At 39.0% G+C, this 6,721-nt stretch overlaps 1 protein-coding gene across 1 annotated transcript in view; it reads right to left on the bottom strand.

Annotated features, from left to right (window-relative positions):
* LOC106723591 (sodium/hydrogen exchanger 9-like) overlaps nt 1–5,332 on the bottom strand; it is a 132,706-nt gene extending 127,374 nt beyond the window's left edge. The window contains exon 1 of the mRNA XM_014539252.1: nt 5,266–5,332. The gene's annotated coding sequence lies outside the window, so the exon portion shown is untranslated. The remainder of the gene's footprint in view (nt 1–5,265) is intronic.
* Between the last annotated feature and the right edge of the window lie 1,389 nt (nt 5,333–6,721).

The raw sequence follows: 6,721 nt of genomic DNA, 5'->3' as shown, positions 1-6,721 counted from the left end.
CTATGAACATAGGGGTGCATATATCCTTTCTGATTGGTGTTTCTAATTTCTTGGGATATATTCCTAGAAGTGGGATTACTGGGTCAAATGGGAGTTCTATTTTTAATTTTTTAAAAATTTATCTTTTAATTTTTTTTAAATTTTATTTTATTGCTTAATGTATTACAAAGAGTAGTAGATATGTCTCCTTTTTTTCCCCATTGACCTTCCCCTGGTCTCCCCTACCTCCCAGTATCTTGCGTCCATTGGTTATGCTTATATGCATGCATACAAGTCTTTCGGGGTTGATCTCTTACCTCCCCCCACCAACCCTCCCCAGCCTTCCCACTGTAGTTTGACAGTCTGTTCAATGCTGTTCTGCCTCTGTATCTATTTTTGTTCATCAGTTTATAATTTTCTTTATTATCCATATTTGAGTGAGATCATGTGGTATTTTTCTTTCATTGACTGGCTTATTTCACTTAGCATAATGCTCTCCAGTTCCATCCATGCTGTTGCAAATGGTAAGAATTTCTTCTTTTTTACAGCAGTGTAGTATTCCATTGTGTACATGTACCAGTTTTCTAATCCATTCATCTGCTGATGGGCATTTAGGGTGTTTCCAAATCCTAGCTATTGTAAATTGTGCTCCTATGAACATAGGGGTGCATATATCCTTTCTGATTGATGTTTCTAGTTTCTTCGGATATATTCCTAGAAGTGGGATTACTGGGTCAAATGGGAGTTCCATTTTTAGTTTTTTGAAGAAACTCCATACTGTTCTCCACAGTAGCTGCACCAGTCTGCATTCCCACCAGCAGTGCATGAGGGTTCTTTTTTCTCTACATCCTCGCCAGCACTTGTCGTTTGTTGATTTGTTGATGATAGCCATTTTGACAGGTGTGTGATGATACCTCATTGTCATTTTGATTTGCACCTCTCAAATGATTAGTGATTTTGAGTATGTTTTCATATGTCTCTTGGCCTTCCTTCTGTCTTCTTTTGAAAAGTATCTATTTAGGTCCGTTGCGCATTTTTTGATTGGGTTGTTTATCTTCCTTTTGTTAAGTTGTATGAGTTCCCTGTAAAGTTTTGGAGATTAAACCCTTATCAATGACAACATTGGCAAATATGTTCTCCCATGCAGTGGGCTTTCTTGTTGTTTTGTTGATGGTGTCTTTTGCTGTGCAGAAGCTTTTTATTTTGATGTAGTCTTATTTGTTTATTTTCTCTTTAGTTTCCATTGCCCTAGGAGCTGTATCGGTGAAGATATTGCTTAGACATATGTCTGAGATTTGCTGCCTGTGGATACCTCTAAGATTTTTATGGTTTCCCGTCTTATGTTTAAGTCCTTTATACATTTTGAGTTTATTTTTGTGTATGGTGTAAGTTATTCATTTAGTTTCATTTTTTTGCATGTATCTGTCCAATTTTCCCAAAACCATTTATTGAAGAGACTGTTTTGATTCCATTGTATGCTCTTGCCTCCTTTGTCAAATATTAACTGAGCATAGTGGCTTAGGTCAATATCTAGGTTCTCTATTCTATTCCATTGATCTATATGTCTGTTCTTGTGCCAGTTCCAGGCAGTTTTGAGAACAGTGGCTTTGTAATACAGCTTGATATCTCGTATTGAGATCTCTCCTACTTTGTTATTCTTTCTCAGGATTGCTGAGGCTATTGGGGCTCTTTTTTTATTCCCGATGAATTTTTGGAGAGTTCATTCTAGGTCTGTGAAATATGCCATTGGTATTTTAATGGGGAGTGCATTGAATCTATAGATTGCTTTGGGCATTTTAATGATGTTGATTCTACCAATCCATGAACACGGTATGTTCTTCCCTCTGTTTATGTCTTCCTCTATCTCTTTTTTCAGTTTCCTGTAGTTTTCTGAGTACAGGTCTTTTACCTCCTTAGTTAAGTTTATACCTACGTATTTTAATTTTTTGGTGCACTGGTAAATGGGATTGTTTTTTCCATCTCTCTTTCTGTAAATTCACTATTGGTATATAAAAATGCCATAGATATTTGGGCGTTAATTTTGTATCCTGCTACATTGCCGAATTCATTTATTAAGTCTAATAATTTCTTGATGGAGTCTTTAAGGTTTTCTATGCACAGTATTTTAGCTTTGCATATTATTAATTTACTTGTTAATTAGAACTAGAAGGATTTTTATCATTACATGAACTACTTAGAGAACTGAATTTGATACCGCACCCTCAGATTTTATTTAAGGTTGATAAGAGAAATGACTACATGAGGAATAAATCTCCATCTTCCTGGAAACTATTATTAAATACACTGTCCATTGTGGTGTTTAAAGGCCCTTATATAAGAAAGCATGTGATAAATTGCCTTAAAATTTTAGTACCAGAAAAAAAGTTTGTCCATTTTTACAAATAAGTATGATTTCTTTTTATAATGCTGTGTTTTTCCTGTATGATTTATCAGGTTTCCCTTTTGGCTTTGGCTGCTAGAAAGCTCAGAGCTATATTTATTGACAAACCACAGCAATAAATAGCTGCCTAATTTTGCAGAAATACTCTAGGCCAAAGCACTTGAGTGTTTGCCCTCAACTAAATGGTCCCATGATATGCATGTTATAAGTTGTCTCAAATCCAATTTGTAAATAGGAAAGGATTAAATAATTAATGAATAAACAAATAAGTAATTTGAACTCAGCAGGCTTGGTCTTTGGCAGTAGAAAATGCTCACACCTAGTGAATGCCTATCAGGCATGCTGCTTAATCTGAAGCACTGCTCTGGATTGAGTGTGCCCCTGGTTGCAGCCTTGGACATCTGAGCCTTTCTGCTACTGAGGGCCACACATTCACTCACCCATCCCATCATGCTGACTCCTTAGTGGTGGTCTCCATGGCATCCAATAAAAATAACAGGTTCAAAAGGGTGGGTCCAAGAGCAGGGTACAGATAAATTAGCAATTTACACATGGGCCATAACCTTTAAAATAGTTAATGAAACAAGATCTTGCTGAAATGGACCAGAAAATAGAAAGACAATTTTCACACACAGAAACAAACAATTTTTGTGTGAATGTGTGTGTGTGTGTGTGTGCGCGTGTGCCTGTGAGTGTGTGTGTTTTTATTACAATGTTCAACAGTAGACTAAAAATGTCAGGTGAGTTAAGATACTTCTTTGACCTTCCTGAAAGGTCAAATATGTATTCTTATTGTTAATATTACATCATTTTACAACATGTTAAGTGATAAAAAGGGAACCAACAATTTTTGAAAGGTGGGTATAAATTGTTACCTCCATTATTTCATTTAAGGGACACCAGTGCTCTTTTTCTCGGGCACACATAAATTCTTCAGCAACCTCCCTAACAACTAGTAAGGCACTACTATAATAGAGGTTGTGTTGGATGATTTGGATACAAGGGTAAGTAAGATGGCTTCTGGTGATGTAGTCCTGATTATAGGGTCTTAAGCTTTTACTGGCAAGGTGGCTTTCTGTGTGAGCGACAGACATCTCAACATCTGAGGGAATTGCTTGGTCCTTGCAGCTCTACAACTGCCCAGAACAACAGGACAGACATCATTACCAAAATTTTGCCAGGATTTGGGGTTGTTGTGTGTTCATTTTCATTTGTTTCCAGGAATTTTTTTTATGTCTTCCTTTATCTCATTGGAAACCCATTCATTGTTTAATAACATGCTATTTAGCCTCCATATGGTTGAATGTTTTTGAGTGTTTTTATTGTAGTTGATTTTTAGTTTCATGCCATTGTGATCCCAGAAGATGCTTGCTATAATTTCAATCTTCTTGAACTTATAGAGACTTAGTTTGTGTCCTAACATGTGTTTTATCTTTGAGAATGTCCATGTGCACTTGAGAAGAATATATATTCTTCAGCTTTGAGGTTAAATGATCTGTAAATATCAATTAAATACATCTGATCTAGTGTGTCACTTAAGGTCACTGTTTCCTTGTTGATTTTTTGGTCTGGAAGATCTATCCAGTGATGTCAATGGGATGTTAAAGTCCCCTACTATGACTGTCTTTCTATCAATCTGTCCCTTAAATTCTTCCAAGAATTTAGGTGTTCCTATATTGGGTGCATATATATTTACCAGGGCTATATCCTCTTGTTGAAATGATCCCTTTAGTATTATGTAGTGTCCTTCCTTGTCTCTTGTTATGGCCTTTGCTTTTTGGGAAAATGAGCAACATCTGTAATACTCTCAACAATAGAGATCAATAAAACAAAAAAAGATTTGCCAAGAAATTCATGTTCAAAGGACAGCCAAAAACAGCCTAGGAGCAAATGGACCAGGCAGACCCCTGGGGCCCAAATATCTTCTATTCTTAGGGGCTACCTCATATTTCATACGTGAAATTTCATTCAAGGTAGTGATCCTTGGTCCCCACCAGCCCAGGCTCTGGAATCAAATCTCCTAATTTTAAAACTTAGCTCTACCACTTACTATTGGGTGAGTAAACCAGGTTTATATGCTTCCTAACTTTTAATCTTTCTATAAATTAATGAGAACCTTCCTACAAGGCAGTTAGCAAGCACCCAGTGGTAGCATAGTTTACTTTTCAATATGTCAACTTTTATTATTATTTAGATTTAAAGTACCAACTATTAAAATGCAAATTACTTTAGGGAGATATCCTGTTACCAATTAACACTTCAGGAGGGATTCTCACCACTTGAATGTTAGTTAAGATGTAGTGAATATCAAGGATCAGGGATTGAAACCCAGGAGAAGCAGGAAAGGGGCCAAAAGAAAGAAATAGCTTTGACATTTTATAGAAGCCACTGTGATTCTTCTACATAGAAAAGCACCCAATCGTTGCAGCTAGCCAAGTGCAAACCCTCACTGCTGCAGAAAGGCAATCTAATTGCTGAATCTAGATCACTGGATCTATGGCCCTGAGGACCTTAGGGACTGCCCCTTTCTCTATCAACTATTCCATCTCAGAGCACCCTATATATAGACTTTCTATGGTAAAGAGGCATTAAGCTGTGGAGCCTCACGTAGCTGTTTTCTGGCCTGCCATAGTATATGTGCAAAGATTTTAAACACGGTATGGACACTTGCACATCCTGGACACTTGCTGTAAACAATTATTCCTAAAGTTACCCATCACCTCTATTAATTAGTCATTTGTAGATTTTAACAACCCCTCCTGACCAGCAAGGACAGAAGAAGAAATGGCATTTTGGAGACTTTCAGTTAAGCTGTTGTGTACAAAATGGATGAATTATTATTTGTCTCTCCCAGAGTCCCCAGGAAGGCTGAGTGGGACACACACCTGTGAGGCCTGCTGCTTCCGCAGACAGGAAGGCGCTCCAAGACAGGAGGAAGAGCAGGCCCGTCTCCAGCAGAGGGAACTCATGCAGTTTGGTAAATTTGGTCAAGTGACGAAGACAAGTTAAGGGAAACAGCCGCTCTGACAGCTAAGTCTGTTAGGTCAGAGAGAGCTCAGGATCAGATATATGCAGACGTGTGATGAGATAATGGACCCTCCCTGGAATTTCAAACAGATCAGCGTGCCAGACACAGATACTGGCTTCTCCCTGGAATCCACACGACCCCCACACAGATACTGACTCCTTCCTGAATACCCTGCTGACCTCCTGTGGCGGGGACTTCCTCAGTTCATGTCCCCGCCCCTCACCCAACAGCAGTATAAACAAAGTCCCCCCTCCCTGTGGGCGCGAATCCACTGGCCCTGTCCTTGGGGTCCGTGGGTCGCCCGGGGACGCAGAATAAAACCTTTCCTTTTCTTTCTTTTCTGATCGACTCGGCTCTCTTTATTTCCTCTGCCTCCTGAGCCACCTAACAAAGTCTACTTATTGGCTGAGAGATACTGATGTGGTTGTGCTAGTTTCTGAGTAAGAGAAAGGGTTTCAGACCTGGCTAGCACGGTAACTCCCTAAGGCTATGTGAAGGTCAGCACAGCTTCATTGTTTCACTGGGTGCTTAACACTCTGATAAATATACAAACCTGTGTTCAGGTAAAAAAGAAAAAGTGTCTTACTAAGAGGAAGAAACTAGCTAACTGTACACAACCTCTTGAATTTGAATTTAGGCCTTGGGACATGCTCCTCAGGAGACTGTAGCAGATCCTGAGAACAAAGCCACAGATTGTGGGTGAATGAGAAGCTGCAGGCAGGTCATCACCAAAGGAGGCCACTGCTCCCTGGAAAGGGCTACTCTTTGGACAAAGCACCTGGAACACTCTTCTCTCCTGGAGTGGGAAATAGGATCAGGAGCAGTATTATATTCAGTGACCATATCCACTTGGTCTAAGTAGGGTAGATGAAAATGTATATTAATTCTAGGTCAGACAGATGTTCATTTTGACCAGAATAACACTTGGCCAATGGCCTACATATTGCAATTAGAGCAAAGACTTAGTGACCCAGGCTATGTGGAGAATGGGTTATGGAGAAATGATTAGGAGTACGTGATCAGTGGGAAAGGTTTACATCGCAATTGTGTCCAGGGTTAGGCAAAAACACTCTACAAATGAGATGAAATGTTGCATTTTTTATCTATCTAGAAAAAAAATCTGAAGAAGAATTCACATTAAGAGGTGTTTGGCAGCAGGGCATGGAAGCGAAAAGTATGACCCTTGGGGTAGAAGATCCAGGTCCATGTCTTGGCTCTGCTAGTCACTGGCCAGATGATTTCTGAGCAATATATTAACCTCTCTGAGTCTCATTTCTATCCTATGTGAATTGTCGAGGAGAATAATTCCTACT

Source organism: Myotis brandtii, unplaced genomic scaffold (assembly GCF_000412655.1).
Source record: "Myotis brandtii unplaced genomic scaffold, ASM41265v1 scaffold210, whole genome shotgun sequence".
NCBI classification, from domain to species: Eukaryota; Metazoa; Chordata; class Mammalia; order Chiroptera; family Vespertilionidae; genus Myotis; species Myotis brandtii.
The sequence above is the reverse complement of the archived record's forward strand: the minus strand, read 5'-3'. Positions and strand labels throughout refer to the sequence as shown.